Source organism: Ambystoma mexicanum, chromosome 5p (assembly GCF_040938575.1).
Source record: "Ambystoma mexicanum isolate Mex_15411 chromosome 5p, UKY_AmexF1_1, whole genome shotgun sequence".
In the NCBI taxonomy this organism is placed as follows: domain Eukaryota; kingdom Metazoa; phylum Chordata; class Amphibia; order Caudata; family Ambystomatidae; genus Ambystoma; species Ambystoma mexicanum.
Genome location: NC_090930.1, coordinates 392515182 through 392533341, shown reverse-complemented (window position 1 = coordinate 392533341; position 18160 = coordinate 392515182).

Below are 18160 nucleotides of genomic sequence, written 5' to 3'. Positions count from 1 at the left end.
TATTATCTCTGGAGTTAATTGTGAACTCCATGAAATGAGGTTGAAGGCTCACGGTATGGGCCTGAGGCATCTTTGGTGGGTCATATCGTCGAAGCTTCTCCCCTCACCAACAACACCCACAAAGAACGGCACAGAGTAAAGCGAGCAGCACAGCTAATGGAAAATCCTGCTTCTATATTACAAATATCTGAGGTTGACGTAGCTGGCACTCCCTTGAACTCTACAATACTAGCGCATACTTACAAATAGAAATAACTGAAGAGAAGGGAGATGCGCCGGAAGGCAAGAAAACAGAAAGGTTTGGGTACTTTAACTAGCTGGTTAGTTAAGGAGGTGCCGACAGCCCCGACAGTTGGTGTGGAGGTACTATCTGCCACAATCTCTCCATCTTCAATTGTGGCTGCCAATGAACAGCCTAGTCTGGATGAGCAAGACATAAGTAACAGGGTACCTATTGTTAATCCATCCGGTAAGGAGGTACAAGGCCAAATCATTGCTCCCTTGCAAGAGCTACCTGTTTTGGTTCCATTAATCTTGACTATAGCATTAGTAAAACCAACTTGTGATTCGAAACATCTAAATCGATATGCTGTGTTGAAGATATTGGCCAAGATACTTACCTTGAGGATACTTAACACCACTGACTTTGTTTTCATTGAACAGTTAAAAGTAAAACAAGGGCAATTAACAAGACTTTATTGCAGTTTGGTGGATACAGCTGCTTTGATACGTTCACATAAATGGACTTTGTGTTCCCTTGGTAATGAACGTGATACCAAGATCCCTGATGTACCTCCATCCAACTGATGTGATAGGTGTACAAAAGATCGGAATAGGATGCCTGCAGTAAAAAGCACTGAGTCTGAGCAAACTCCCACATACATTGTCAATTCTCAAGCTTGGGAGAATTGACATTATTTTGTCTCTAAATGAGGCTTAAAGTTACTCAGCTGGAACACTAGAGGATATCATCATCTATTCTCTGAAGAATTTTCTTTGTCACTATTGTTGGACTATGACATCATCATGTGCCAGGAGACATGGATAACCGACAAAGTCTATATTGAATGCTGTGTGATACATCAGACTCTGGCAAAAAAACAAAAACGTGCCCTGTGGAGAACATATGGAGGCCATATGATTGGGGATAGGCAATCCTTAGGTTCTGAGTTATAAAATATTGCCACCTATGAAGACAATGTAATGGCTGTTGAAATTAAACTGGGTCCAAGGATGAAAGTAAAAACATATTCCACCTGACTCTGCCAGATTATACGATCTATTCATCTGCATAGCCTTAACATATATCACAGCGAACTGGAAAGACTTTCGATTGCTCTCTACTAGAGCATGGTGGAACGCTTTATGTCAAACTCATAAATTGGAAATGTGCATGGCTAATAATCAAAATGCAATTCCTAAATACAATGCTAAATGGTACTATTTCACCTGTTATTTTAACTGTTTCAATGCAACTGCTCATGGCTCCTGAACATATTGGGCCTCATTACGACCCTGGCGGAACGGGTTAAATGGCGCCGTAAAAGGCTGCGGCGTCGTTCAACCCGTTCCGCCACATTACGAGGTCCCCTCGCGGGACACGTTAAGCATGCCAGGGAAAACCAGGCGTGCATACCGGGTCCCGCAAGGGGAAGAGGGAGCAAACAACGGGCCATCTCGTAATGGCCCGTTGTTTGCTCCCTCTCCCATTCCCATTCAGCCCTATGGGGGCTGAAATGGGAATGGGGATGAACCATGTCCGTGTCCTCGAGTGAGGAATTACCGGGCCATCTGAACTCGGAATGGTCCAGTAAGTCCTCATTCCGAGGACACGGATGCGGTTTTGCCGGCAGCCATGCCGCCAATAGCGGCATGGCTACCGGCATACCTCGTAATGAGGCCCATAGTATTATGCTCATTTTACTAACCGGATGCCTATATTATATTCAAATGCCTGTTTTATATTATTACAGAAATAGAAAAATCAGTGATATGAAATAATCTATTATACCCTTTTTCCCCCCTTCACCCTGCTCCAATCTGTTTCTTGTATGTCTGTTGTCTGTCTCCCTGTTTGTCTCCCCATATCTCTATTCTTATATCCATTTCAGTTACTCTTTACAGATATGTTTTATAACAATCCAGGTTTAATCAGAACTTCCTCCAATGTTTTATTCTATTCTTGTTCAACTTAATACAACAAACTAATTCAATTAATGACTGTCTTGGATAAAAATTATATTCTTCCTTGTTAAAGTTGTTAACTCTGTTCATCCTTTATGGTTACCAGATCCACACAAACTCTCTAACGTGCTAACACATGTATCATTATCTGTATCTTGAACAATAAAAATCATTAAAATAAAAAAAAAGAAAGTAAAAACATGCTTTTAATAAATGTGTATGACTCCCCACGGGGGACCTGTACTACAGATATCTTTGCATTCATTAATGATGTATGTGTTTATTAAGGGGGATAGCCGGTCACAAGCTGATTTTGGTAGGAGGCAACATAAATGCACACTGTTTGGATAAAGACGATTGCCCTTCCTTTGAGAACATTCGCCCGAGTCTATGCTTCTCCAGCAGAAAGATAATGGCTGTAGGCATCTACCGGTTAACTTTCTTGAGAAATGGGAACTGGTACTTTAAATGGGCGAGCCAGAGGTGATACACCAGGTAGGGGGACATGGAGAATTGGTTTAAGTTGGGCAACCCTGGATTATCTATTCAGCAGTAATGCCATTTTATAATGTGTGCAAATTCTTGAGCTATCTCCTTATGCAACACAGCGATCGCCATCCCTTGAGGTTAACGTTGCATCTCCCAGTGAACATTTCCCTTAGTACTAAGCTTAAAAATCTTACACCAAGTGATTCTAGCAATTGTTTTAAGTGGACTGGAGACAGCATAGACAGGGCCATGTCAGTGGCAAACAACCTTCGGATGGCTTGCTGGGAAGTGTACATAGCCTCCAGCGCAGACGAGATGGAGCACTGGATTAGTGCTCTTGTGTCTGATGTGGCATCAGTCGGTCCTGGCCGACCTTTGGTTGTCGGCAATGCCATCAGGAAATCATTTGACATTCAAATTCGTAATTCTAAACGGGTGATGCGTGGAGAAGCATGGGGCATGAGAAAGAATGTCTCTCCTGGTCCAGAAGTTCAACACAAATTAATCAAGTTTAAAAATCGATATTGAAGGTGGCAAAAAAGAAAGGGGAACAATTTAGTAGGAAACCAGTGGCAGCTGATGATAGGTGTCTTAGGTGGAAGCAATAGGAGGACAGTATGGCAGCTATTGACTGCTGCCAAAGGTCCCAAGGAATAACAAATCTTGAATCCCATCGAGGAACGGGTATGGTTGGACTACGTTAGTGGAAATATGGAGTCCACAGCAGTATCCCCGACTCCACATGTCACTGGGAGCTGTGACCACTGGCCCCTTGATACTTCTATTGAGACATTACTGGCAGCTATCACAAATTTAAAATCTTCAAGGGCACCAGGCCCTAACAGGCTTTCCAATGTGGTTCTCAAAAGGAACCCATTAAGTTGGGCCAGGTATTTGGGGGCCCTGTGTAATATGGCCTGCAATGAGCACACCATTCCGGCCACGTGGCAGCAGTCTATTTGTCCCTGTCTACAAGAAGGGAGACAGGAATATGGCGTAAATCTACAGACTGTTGTCTATGTTGGATGTGACTGGTAAGCTGTTCTCAGGTTTGGTCTTGAAGCCGATTCCGGTGTGGGTAATGTCAAAAAACATCCTCTATGATTTCCAAACAGGCTTTCCGCCTGGTTCTTCTACCACGCATAATATACGAATATTAGATCATTTCATTCTTGAATCCTCACAAAAGGAAGCTCCAGTGTTATATATAACATTTGTGGACTTTAGGTCAGCTTTTTATCTTATAAATAAAACCAGACTTTGGAACAAAATGAAGTCCTTGGGATGTCCGGGGTGGCTATTGATCATAATTCAGAAACTCTACGATGAAACGGGTGCCAGAGTCCGTCTGGACAACAATGGAGGGTGCAGATCAGCAGGGGAGTCAAGCAAGGTTGTATGCTGGCTCCCCTGCTGTTTACTTTATATATCTCTGATCTTCCTGAGAGGATATTGACTAATTCAAATTGCCCACATAGGATCGGAAGGATGAGAGTCACCAGCATGCTATATGCTGACGAATTTGTCATTCCTGAGCACACTTTTGCTGGGTGTAGATCTATGCTGGATGATTTGGCTGAACACGCAAAGGAGAATTACCTAACAGTCAACATCGAAAAGACCAAGACGCTGTTGTTCACCAGGATGAAGATAAAAAGAGTAAAAGCCAATTCCAACCTGGGGAACGTGGCTTATGTAGACCTCTATCCTTACCTTGGGTTGGAAATGAGTGCAGAGAATAATTATCCCTATTTTACTGCCAACAAAAAGAGGAAAGCTGCTCTGCTGATTCACCTCTTCAGTCGATTTGCTCACCAGATGACCGGATATACCTTTGAGGGTATACTAATCCTTTATAAGCAGTGCTTCTGCCCAGCTATTCTATATGATCTGGAGGCACTGAGGACGGAGGACTTGAGGTGGTTAAATTGTAATGAGGGTGCTCTCTGGAGGAAGTTGCTGAAACTTAGACCATCAGTCCCCATGGAACTGTTGTGCTTGGAGTTGGGCCTGACTTCATTGGGTGGGCCAGTGGAAAGGAAAAGGGGAAACCTAAAGGCTAAAATGTCTCCAGTGTGCCCTATTTTGAACATTTTCGGTTCCAACTGTGAGAGAGATGGATTTACCAAAAGTGATAGGTTTGACAACCTGGTGATGATTACATTTTAAGCAATAAATTGGTTCCCAAATTGGACAACCATGGGTGGCTATCAACCTTAAAAACATAATTTAAATCCACATTTGATTCATGTGATTGGAATAAAATCTACGATCACATCTCCACCTTAAAAAGTCTGAAACATGTGTCTAGTGTGATCCACAGGTTCAAAAGACCCCAACTTTACATTTCTCTGTCTCTGAGCCCTAATACTGAAGTATGCAGGCTCATGCTTTGTCTCCTTATTAATCAATTACCATTGTTGTCAGTAGTGGGCTCCCAAATTAAACTATCATCGGAAGACAGACTGCGTCATATTTGCAAGAGCTATGGCACTTTGGAAACATCAAAATATTTGTTTACTGAGTATATGACTCTGAGGACCTTTTACATGTGTACTTGTGAGAAACTTGTCCACGACTATGATTCCATTAAATCTGAGGACCTTTGGACCCATTGCTTGTACTCATCCCCCAGTTTCAGTACGCCTTGCACTCTATATGGTTTAGAACCAAATATCAAAGTTACTGGCTATTGGCATAAATTAATTTTTGTTTCTATTGGTATTGTTGCCAAAGACCTATAATGCCTGTTGGTTATAATCTTGCTCCACCCTAGTAAAATTTTATTTTTAAAAGTTTACTTTCACATGGCGTATTTTGCACATACCCGGGTACTGACCGTTTCCTGTTCTGCTGCCTGCTTGCTTGCACATGTACTCTGATTTCTGCTATTTTGGTTTTTGTAACCTTCCTTTATCCTAGTGAAGCCTACTTGTTATGCTCATTGGCACATGGCATTTCTTTTTTTGTATCCATTTGGGCCTTAACTGCTCTTTTTCAGTTGCTATATTTGCATGGGAAAATCGAGCGGTACTATTGTAGTGTGGCGAGTTCACAGTTTGTAGTTTTATATAGTTTTGCTATACAGTAAAATACTAACTTGCCAATATTCGATTTGTACACTGTAGATTTGCACATTACTGTCCAGCATATAGGTAGAAACAGTGACAATTATGTATTTCATTTTATTTATTCACCCTGTGCATGTGGCACAGGAGTTTGAGGCATCTGCATTTAAATTTGGATAGATAATTTCCCATTTGGAATGCTTTTATGCAGGTGTGCAACTCTTAACTAATTTAACTGATTGATGAATTGATTGGAATTGGAATTGATGTATGCATTTTAAATGTGTTTATCTTAGTATTGCTGTAAGTGTTTTATGTGCTAATGTTTATTTAAAAAGTCATTTGACTAATTACAATAAATAATAATAATAAATAATAATAATAATAATAAATGATACTATGTATGATTTAAATTTGTTATGGTCTCTCTAGTCCCCTTTTGTTGTTACAGAATCATTGACAAAACACTTGTTGAGGAACCCTTAAGGAAGATTTAATTTACAACTTCATAATTTAGTATCTAAAATCCAGGAATAAACAAAGAGTAATAGACAAACAGTTAAGGATTATAATACTTGCAATTTCATAATTTAAGATGGAGATAGGAACACTCTGAAGAGAACTGGATTTACCATTCTAAAAATACGGAACGGACAAGGACTAATTGGGTTATATGTAAGGACGAAGTTGCAAAGGAACATTTTAGAGCTTCTCAAATCAAGAAACAGTCAAGAAATGTTTTCATATTTAAAATTTCTGAGGAACAGTCAATGAGTTTATCATCCATAATTAAGGAAGATAATTTGTGATATTTAATTTGGATGAAACATTGTATTTAATTTGGGACTTTCCAGAAAAGGATATGAACATCTGGTGTATACATAAGAGTATTGAGAAATCTTTCAATAATTGAATGTTAAGTTCTTGGGATGTGAGGTTTTGTTGAAATGTTTTCAGTAAAAAATATTTCTTCATTTATTATTGGTGCAACAATTTTTCAAGAATTGCCATTTTTCTTGTCATGATAACTCTAACTGGGAAAATGCAGTGGAAGTCTTTGGAGTACATATTTGTGACAATAATAGTATCAACTACTAATCATTTGGTAGGGCAGTGCCTTAGGGCAATAAACATCTAGTTAACCATTTTCTATTTTCACTCTAGACGGCCCTTTCTACTTGGGTGTCATTTTGGAAGTTTATCCAATGTACATTTCATTTACAAATTGAGCCAGAAAAGTGTCCTACCTGGACCAGAAAGAAGGTCCACTAGAACACCTTTTGCTGCAGCACACATCCCTGAGATATCAGCTCTTTGTCATATTTCCACTTTTTAAATTGCGAACACAAAAAAGACTCTGGGCCTCATTCCGAGTATGGCGGTAAGGGATAGCGGCCACCGGTAACGAGACCGGTGGCGGTGATCCCTTACCGCCATACTCCGAGTTCCCTTTGCGCCCTCGCCCTTAACGCCTGCTTTGAGCAGGTGTTAAAGTCGAGGGCGCAAAGGGGCCTCCAAGCCAATAACGGTGACCGTAATGAACGGTCACCGTTATTTGCATCTTCCCCATTCCCATTGAGCCCTATGGGGGCTCAATGGGAATGGGGGCTTCGGCGCAACAAATTGTTCCATTGGATGCTTTCGCATCCAACTCAATTACTCAATGCTTGACAGCTATGTGTATCTCCAATCCCAAAAGCAATTCAGCCTCCAACGGCAAATCCCCTGCAAACGTGTCTCCTATCGTATCTGATGTTCTGCCATCTCAAGCAGCCATTGTGGATCGGCATAAGTCACTTAATGCTTTGGTGCTATCATCGGCGCCCTTCTCTGACGTGAGAACGTCGGATACACCACACACGACGAATTCAGTCTTGTCAGCTAGTATGCTTTCTAAAAACAGAACTTCTCAGAATGACGTCAACGTCCAGAAAGATAAAAGTATTTTACAACAAACAGTGACTGACGAAGAACTATTAAAAATTTCGAATTCAGAAATAGAAAACTTTCAGTTGAACAACTCGAAATCTAAGCAAGCCACGAATGCCAAATGATCAATCACGTCCCCTCAGCCACAAATTTCTCACTGTATTGGTAAAAATACTTTTTTACAGCAAAAAACATCGAGCAATGCCTTGGCCAAGTCCTGCGGTTTTCAAATCAGCTTGGTCAATTCAAAAATTGTATCGAGGCTCCCTGTAAACATTTTATGTCCTCCACATGCGACCAACTCACCTGGCCCTCAAATTTATCTCATGCCACTAAAATCTGTAGGCCAAGTGACTTTGGGTACCTCTCTTGATGGAACTGAGTTTGAGAATGACAGTGCTTTAGCTTGCCAAGCACCCGATGTTAGGCGGTCTTCCACATCAAGCACAAATGAACCGCTGACTGAGTCCAACTTTGCAAGCACTCCACAAGTCTCAACATTAAAAGCAAACTCAGTCTCCACACATCTTGATCGGAGTGCGATCGCTCGCGCTGGCCGTCTCCAAAGAGTAGCTGAGCTTAAGGCAAAACGTATTTCCACCATGCATTCTCTGCATGAAAATCCAATGATGAATGTTAGCACACCTCACCCTATGCAGTCTCAATTAGGAGACAAAGACAACTCAATGAATGGTGTAAAAAAAAGCTCTTCATACAATCCACAATACAACTTGGAGAACTCGACTTGTTCTTCGGCATTCCAGAACTTTCAACCACAATCGCTCGTAATGTCACCTGAAGCACTCCTGCAGATTCATAACAACGTGTTGGCTGCGTCAGCTGTTGCTCTAGCAGCATTTACAAAAATCTTAGAGTCACTGATAGGAACAATAACTGATCAAGGCGCTGCCATATCCAACCTAACGACTAAAATCGACAAGTTGGAACACTTCTCAAGCTTCTTAGAAGATCAAATGAAAAGCAATGCAGAAATCGCAACGAGATGGCAGGAAAGGCTGAGCGACTGCCAAAATGATGCCTTAATGGAAGGTCTCTTAGACTCGGTGAAATGGATGCGCAAAAACACTACCAGCATCACTGCTGGTGCCTTGCCGACACGAAATGGAGTGTCTGGATCACCTCAACCTCCATTGACAACTGCCTCTGCGCCAATGCCCAACGAACCCTTACAGTCTGGATTACCATCGAGCTTGTCAGCTCCAATTCAAGATGTTCAAGATTTGAACCAGACTTCATATGGTTTGGGTTCTAATGCTAATTCTCTCGTCCTGAATGTGATTCCACCTAAAGAAACCGCATTAACCCAAACCCCTAAGGCAGTAAATTCATTTAACATTTTTAAAGGTCCAGCAAAAACAATTCTTATAGCAACTGAAAAAAGTTCGAAAAGACTTCCTGAGAAACAAACTCAGCAACACAAAATAAAAAAAGATATTCCAGTGAAAGAATCACAGCAAAAGGTTAAAAAGTTCATAAGGAATATTACAACTCCAAAGAAGACAAGCCTGTTTTCTCGACGAGTTCATATAACCAACGCCCAGAGCACTTTTGATAATGGCCCAAGAAGTTCGTCAGATGCTAACGCGATCATACCGAAGATTCCGGTAAAACGCCGGCGAGTTGCCTCAAATGCATCTTCATCTAACTACGGGGCTTCAGACTCCTCGATAGATCTGTGCAATTTATCAACCTACTCAGCTGATCCAGAAAATTCCATCTCAGCTTCTCCAGAAGACCAAGCAATCAGACCAACTAGTCTTCCCTGGAGGAAAACCCAAGAGGCAACTAAATTACTGAAGTCCTCGCAAGTAAAATCCATTGACGGTCAATCTGCTTCTGTGGCCAAAAGAATCTCTCAGCAAGCGCTAAGCTCGAGGTTAAATCCTAAACAAACATCGAACCAGCTAACCTCACACCTGTGTTTAGCTGGGCAAAATTCTGGTCCCGGAAGCTCTGAGACTCAAACATGCAAGTGGAAACTTCGGCTTCAGAATATTCATTCTGATGATAATGAAGTCAACTTAAACAGAGGAAACATCTTAAAATTATTTGCTTGTATTCCATCATTACGAGCGATTTCATCGGATGATATCAAAATCGTGGAATACGTTTCTGAAAGGTCCTCTGATCAGGTTCTCCTACATATTTCCTCGGTGGCTGTAAAAAATCTGCTACTTCATGCAAATGAAGACCTTTCGGTCTATGGCTTTGATCTTACCATTGAGTCAACTGCCTTAAAATCTTTACCTTCTAAAACAAATCTTGAGCATGAGGCAAGTCCTAGAACCGTTAAGCGTTCTGCTCTGCGTCAGTCTTTAGCCTCATCTCCTGACATCCTAGACGCCGCCATGCACCAGTCATTCGAAAGAAGAGCCATCAATGCGAAAAGACTTACCAACGGACAACGTAAATAACAATGACTACAATCAAAACAGCAAGAGCTAATTCTGCTGTCATGGAACACAAGAGGATTCACACATTTATTTAACACATTTCCAGTCTCATTGGAGAATGTTTTCATCATATGCTTACAGGAAACATGGCTAAGAGATCCTCCTACATGCGATGGCTTTTCGATTCAGTTAAATCCAGCTGGGAAAAATCCGAAGGGCCGGCCTTTTTCAGGCTTAATAACTTTATTGAAAATTTGGAATTGGTGGACGCTGGTGACTTCTACGAACCCAAATCCATTTGTGCAAAGCTCTCTGATTAGACTGTCACTGAGAGATACGGATCTCAATCTCCTGATAATAAATGAATATTGGAATCCGGCTATGATTTCATCTGAATCTTTTATCCAGTCAGTAATTAACGAAATTGACCTCGCCTTCTTAAAGCACGAAAAAGTTTCTGTTCTCATCTGCGGAGACTTAAACTGTAGCTGGTTTAAATTTGATCCATTCATCAAATCAAATGTTCGATTGTCGGAGTCCGAAGTTATCTTGAGAGGCCAACGCTGGGGAAAAGATCTTTTGGATCGTAATTGCCACATGCTAAACGGATCTATCCAAGGCGACTCTCCTGCAAATCCAACGTGGCATAACATGACTCGGACAAACACACTCGATTACATCTGGGCTTCGTCTGATTTTCTTGAAAAATCTATTTCCTTAAATGTGCAACCAATGACAGCCAGTGATCACGATATACTGCAACTAGTTTGGCGTGAGGAGCCATGTCACATACAAGACAAATACTTGTACCCATTACAAACAAACGCAGCTGGAAATCGACTGAGAATAAATTATTCTTCTATCGCCAATTTAAGACTAAACCTGAACGAACTACAGACGGTGGAATATTTGCCGCTGCTAACAGACCACACTCAGACAACGCTTAATTCTAAAATGTTTGGGACAATACCAAAGCACTTATATAGCTCTGAAATAGCAGAGGCAAAAAAATTATTAAGGAGAGATCTCAAACGAATAAAGAGAGTTTTCTGTGATCCAACTCGCAGGGCTTCAGAAACGAAGAAACGACGGCAAGCATATCGAAATTGGCTGAGATCGCATCAAATTATAATTGATCAGGGACAAGCAGAAACAATGTTAAAACTTCTTGTACAGAAAAATACACGAGAAATTTGGGCCATCTTAAACAAAAACCGCACGAAAGCAACCCCATCGATCTCAAATGAAATCTCAAGCGACAAATGGCGTGAACATTTCACTTCAATCTACGAAAAACCAGTGACTGAAGCTTCGCTGCTGCCTATAATGTCAAAATCAAGTTGGACCATCACACCCTCGTGCGAAGAGATTGAATCTGCAATTGCAAAGTTTAAAAACTCACAAGCTGCTGGCCCTAACCAAATATCAAACCGTATGCTTAAAAAGCACAGGAAACATTGGGCCAAATTCATTCACGAGCTGTTTTCCCAAATTGCTATCAGCAAGAGGCTTCCCTCTTCTTGGGCTAGGGCAATTGTGGTTCCCATATACAAGAAGGGCTGTCGGGCAGATCCTGTAAATTATCGCCCGATCGCCCTTCTTGACACCATTGGCAAGATTTTTGGATCTTTTTTACGACAACAGCTGGTAAACTGGGCCACTTCATCGGGATCCTTTGATATCCGACAATCAGGATTCACAAAGAATGTGGGAACGGATGCAAATCTTACTCTTTTGTCACTTTTAAAATTATCAGCATTGATGACAAAAAAAAGAATATTTGTTGCATTTGTTGACCTTGGACAAGCCTTTGATACCATTAATCGGTCCAAATTATGGGCAAAATTACGCTCATGGGAGTGCCCAGATTATTTACTAGAACCTATCATTGCCGTGCACTCCAATACTTCGATTCAAATCAGAGTTAATCCACAAGGCGATCTTACAGACCCAATAAGAACTTTCAAGGGAGTCAAACAAGGCTGCCCTCTTGCAGCGGACCTTTTTAAGATCTTTATAGCCGATTTACCAGAATGGCTGAAGTCTGTCCATTGTTTTCCTCCCAAGCTTAATGGTCATACTGTAAAACATCTAGTCTATGCTGACGACATAGTATTGGTCGATCAGACTCAGATCGGCCTTCAACATCTTCTTTCACGCCTACAAGAGTTTCTATCTGCCAACGAGCTATGCATGAACACAGAGAAAACAAAAATTATGTGCATTGGACGATTTATGTCAAGGAAAGATAAATCTTTCAGATGGCAAATTGAGGAAAAAACACTACAAGTTGTCAAATCAATCCGCTATCTAGGCGTACTGGTCAACGATTCAATACGTGAAGCCGCCTGGACCGACGACCTACTGTCTAAAATAAAGATCCTAAGTCTGCAAGCGGCTAAAATCAACACTGACTATGGGAAATTTTCTATAACGCCTGTCATATTGTTCTACCTCCAAAAGGTAATTCCAACAATCACCTTCGGAGGTGAAGCTGCTTTGAACATTAATAATAACGTTTGGAGTCGTTTGGAAGGAAAATTCTGGCGACGTGTTTTGAACCTCCCGAACTACATTTCAATATCAGCAGTGAGATATGAGCTGGCGCTGAGTTATATATATATGACAATAGTTTGAAAATCGTTAGCTACCCTGCGTAAGATCCATCTAGGGACTTCCACCACGGCCTATAACATTTTTAAGACAAACAAAGAATCAAAGGAAAATGCCTTGATCAAAGTCTGGAAATCTAAATTAAATCTGATCATGGTTGAAGCGGGCATATCAAACGAAGAACTAATCCAACGTCCACAATTGGCCAAAAAGAAGCTTGCAAAATGGGACTGGATTACAACCTATAACTGTCGTGCAGCCCTTAAATCCACCCTGCCTTAATTTGGTAATATGATTAAATTACATCATCAACCAAAATTTCTAACGGATTGTCCTTCGCGTCATCATATGGCACAATTTTTAAGGTTGCGATTGAATGCCCTAAACACTAACGAGATGCTCTGGATGCGAAAGAGCAAAGACACAGTTGACAATAAATGCAGGTTTTGTAAAAAAGCAGCTGTTGAGTCTCTAAAACATCTGGCTGCAGAATGCCCCATGCTAACTACATTTCGCGAAATGCACTTGAAGGAATTCAAACCAATATCTAGTGATTCAGAAAATTGGTGGAATTACGCCGGGGCACGGCATAATATCAAGCTGTCTTGTAACTTAATTAACTTCTTTGATGAAGTGCTAAAGACAGCCTCTATCTGACTGGCGCACTTATCAACTGAAGGCTATGTAATTATGTTTGATGGTGACTTTAAAGTTTCTTCTTCTTCTTTTCTTCTTTTAACTTTGACAAGGTTAGGGAAGTGATTGATTGGATGAAATGTAACAAAAACATGATATGATATATCATTGTTGAAGTTTTACAATAAAAAAACATAAAATAAAAAAGAAATTACAAAGACAAAGGTGAACTGTGCATCCTCCTTCTACTAGATCACTCAGCAGTATTTGATTTGGTCAATCATAACATCTTATACCAACACCTTGAGACCGCGGCCCTTTTCCCCCAAGATTCCATCAAGTGGATTAAATATTTTCTATCTAAACGGACCATGAGGGTCTTTTAGGACACTTCTGCAGCCCCTCCTGTCCCTGTGACCTGTGGTTTTCCACAAGGTCTGTGTGTATTGTGTATCACCCACACTATATAATGCATTTACCAAGCTACTGTTTGACAAACTTGATAAAATGGGCACCACATATACAAACTATGCGGATAACACCCACATACTCATTCCAATCAATGGATGCTATGACACAGACTCCAAAAATCTAAACAAAATCTACCTCGCAATCCAGGCCTGGATAGCCCTCAACGAATTGAGCCTTAACAACGATAAGACTGAGCTTATCGTCATCGGAAACAAAACCAAGCTTAGCAACCTCCCCCATCTCTACAAATCATTTATAATCGATGGCAATACCATCCCAGTGGCCAACGAAATAAAAACTTTGAGGATTTATATTCACTCATAACTCACCTTAAGGTCAACGCTGTTGTTTCCTCGGCAGCTTACACGGCCCTACTGAAAAGAGCCAGTGGACCTTTCCTCTCTTCAGAAAACTCCATCACCTTGGCTAGGGCCCTAATACTCTCCAGGATCGATTACTGGAACTCACTTTGTGCAGGAACAAGTACTAGAAATATCAAGAAATTACAAACGGTACAAAATAACGCTATAAGAGCTGCGTTAAATATCCCAAACCATGAACACATCTCTTCTATCAGAAGGAACATCCACTGTATCCCTGTCCATGAAAGGATCACATTTAAAATACTGACGATAACTCACAAATGTATGGTGAATAAGGCACCAAAATACTTGAGTAATCTCATCTGCAAAGCCCCCTCCAATAGACCAACCCGCTCTGCTCATATAAACCTGCTTAGTACCCCTATGTATAGAAGACAGAAAGCCGGAGGTTCCAATTTCCCAGCAATAGCACCTACACTGTGGAATGCCCTCCCTACCCAAATGAGAAATGACACATCCTTTTGGTCATTCAGAAAAAATCTAAAAACTCTACTCTTTAGCCGCATTGCCTCATAGACCAAACATTAAATTGCCATATGCCCAATTATATGATGCAAATAGGAAATGTAATATTGTGCAAATATGTATATGTATAAAATTCAGTGTCATACAAGACTTGTGTTTAATTGTGTAAATATGTAAGAAAGCTGAATTTGAATTTGAAGTATTTGTAACGCGCACACAACAAACTTAATCGTGTCCTGGAGCAGGTGATACCATATAAAAAACAATAAACCTGGTAGACACAGAAGTTCAACAAAAGCCAACAACAACAGGCTTACTTAAATAGGAAGGACTTTAAACCTGCTCTAAATCTCAACAGAGAGGTTGCCTGTCTTAGGCTCAGTGGAAGACTATTCCAAAGTCTCGGTACAGCAACTGAGAAACAACAATCTCCTCTCGAGCTACAGTTTGTCCGGGGAACAACGAGAAAAAGTTGGTCTTCAGACCTGAGGACTCGAGTTGGTCGATAATGCTTCCCTTAATATTTATCAAATAAGCTAGTGCCAGCCCAATCAAACATTTGTAAACCAGATACCCAATTTTAAATTTAATCTGGTCTTCCACTGCCAACCAATGTGGTGATCAGTGGAGACCAGAAATATGGGTGTTTTTGGCTACATCGAAGACCAGTCACACACTCGCATTTTGTGCTTTTTGAAGGCTGTGAATCTGATTACCCGGCACCCCAGCCAAAGTCCATTGCAGTAATATAAATTGGAATTGACTAGAGCCCTGACCACCACAGCACGATCAGTAGTAGGAACGTAGGGTAGTGCTTGACGCAAAAGGCGGATGTTATAAAAAACCAATTGGACATTGGTGTAACCTGGGTATTACATCCCAGGTCACTCTGCCAAATACAGCCAAGATTTTTTACTTTGGTGGTATACTTCAGGCTGGTGCCCAAAAACTGGGGTGGAAGGGGGCATTTGTTTCCTTCAAGGAGATGCTTCGGCCCAAACAGGATCCCCTCCGATTTGTGGGGATTTAGCTTTAGCCAATTCTTTTCCATCCAGGTTCCAATTTGTTCTAGACACCTGCAAGAACTTCCTCCACAACGTCGAGTCTAATGTATAGCTGGGCGTTGTCAGCATACAAATGAAATCTGACATGATATTTCTCCACGATAGTCATAAGGGCACAAAGGTAAATATTGAAAAGGAGTGGAGAAAGTGCCGATCCATGTGGTACCCCACAGCACTGGGGGAGGATATCTGAAAGAAAGCCTCCAACCTGAACACGTTGTTGACGACCAGTAAGAAATGATGTGAACCACTGTAGCACACAGGGGTCCACATTCACAAGATTTTGCATACGATCCAGCAGGATGCCGTAATCCACCGTATCAAACACAGCAGACATGTCAAGCATTACAAGCAGCAAAAGTTTACCTGCATCACACACCTGCAGCATCTCGTCCCAGACCGCTGATGTCATTCAAGACCTGTAACCTGTAACCAAATCCTTAAGCAAGTCATAGCACCTAGTTGCCCTTGGGCATTGTTCACGATACAAATAAATAAATAAATCCACCACAGTGATTAACTGACAAAAGTCAATGGAAATGTTCCTCTCAACCACTGGTTTCAATAATTGCCATTTCCTTCAAAATGTCACTACCCTGCAAAAATACAATCATTTTTTTTATTTTCCAGCCCCACCAGAGTATCCTTGTGACAATGTTGCTTACAACTGTGTTCCCTTTTCTATCAATTTCTGTTGTATGCTATCAACAGCATTTGTAATGAAATATATAAATCACAGTAATGATGCTAGTGACCACACAGCTAAGCCAAGGAAAATATTATTTTGTTACCTTAAATTCTCTCCAAAATATATCAACCCCTGAGAACATATCCATCCACCCTGAAGTACCAATTACCTGCAAGACAGAAAAGACAAACAAAAACACATTTATTTCTATAGTTTGGCGCATCTTTTAGGGTGTACAGGCAACAATAATTGCTTCAGGCAGGAGGTAAGCATGGATATGAAGGAACAGATGTCCTAGTGATTATGCTTCTTGTATTTTGTCCTTACAGGGATCACTGAATAGTTGCTACACATTAGGATCACTTCACCATGTGTCCACATTTTGAGATCAAAGGGGAGGCTTTTAATCAGAAACCTGCACCTCTGCCAATGAATACTGTTACACATTCCAAAATCTCATCCAAGCATTTCTATGTATTGATGTGTCAACAAGGCATAGATTAGGAAGTTACATTCTGCTTATTGTATCCAAATCCAGTAATCAGTGTCGGTTTTTGCCTTCATGTGACCTATGTTTCGCTCATGGATCTTCAGTAAACATGGAGGATAATAAGTGTAAATCACAAAACCATGCATTCTGTAAAATGTGTTTATTTAAATTTGCTAGATAGTGGTATTTTATTAACATGGAATGCCAGCCTTAAAGCTCAATGGGCCTCAATACAAGGTAGGTGGTAAGGGATTACCGGCACCGGTAAGGACACCGGTGCCGGTAATCCCTTACCACCCTATTCCGAGGTCCCTTAGCGGTCCCTTCCTTAATGCCTGGTCTGACCAGGTGTTAAGGACGGGACCCGTTAATGGACTTCAGAGCTAATAACGGTACCGCAAATTGCGGTACAGTTATTAGCTCCATCCTCATTCCCATTGAGTTCTTTGGGAGCTTGAATGGGAATGGGGAATGGTTCCCGGAATAGGGATTTACCGGGTCCTCCGGTATTAGCACCATGGCTACCTCCTACCTAGTAATGAAGCCCAATGTGTCAGATCTCTTAAACAACCAATGGTCACTTATAGCAACAATACACACATTAAAATGGAACAGCACATCATTGTGCATAGCTAGCGCCATGAATTGCCACCTTATTTCAGTGTTTACCCGTTTCCTGTACTGCTTTCTCGTGGTTTTCAGTTGGTTCTTAATCAAAAAGCTACCTATCTCACCTGTGCCATGTGAGATGGTGCTGCATGGCTTCTCTGAATGCCACTAGCAGTGCATCAGCACTATATTGTTTCTCTGTGTTTGAATGAGAGTAAGCACAACATTCAACGCAGAAAACATGTTGAGAGGCATGCCGGTGATGGGGAAAGCCATAGCCTCCATATATTATTAGGTATCTGCTGAAGTCCCACTAATAGTTTGTGATGTTAAATCATAACCAATGTTCATTATATTACAGCTCAATCCCACACATATCTAAAGCCTTTATGCACATCCTGACTACATGCCAATAGAACAAGAGCCTCCTCTAATGATATATTTGTCAGTATTTGCACTAGAGTAGGTGCATCACACCCTAAGAACACTATGGGCCTCATTACGGCCATGGTGCTCCCGTAATGAAGGGTGCCGGTACGGGACCGGCACCCTTCATTACGGGAGCGCCTATTATGAGGTTCCCTTTGCGGGACCCGGAACAGATGTCTGGTAAAACCAGACGTCCTTTCCGAGTCACACGAGGGGAAGAGGGAGCTA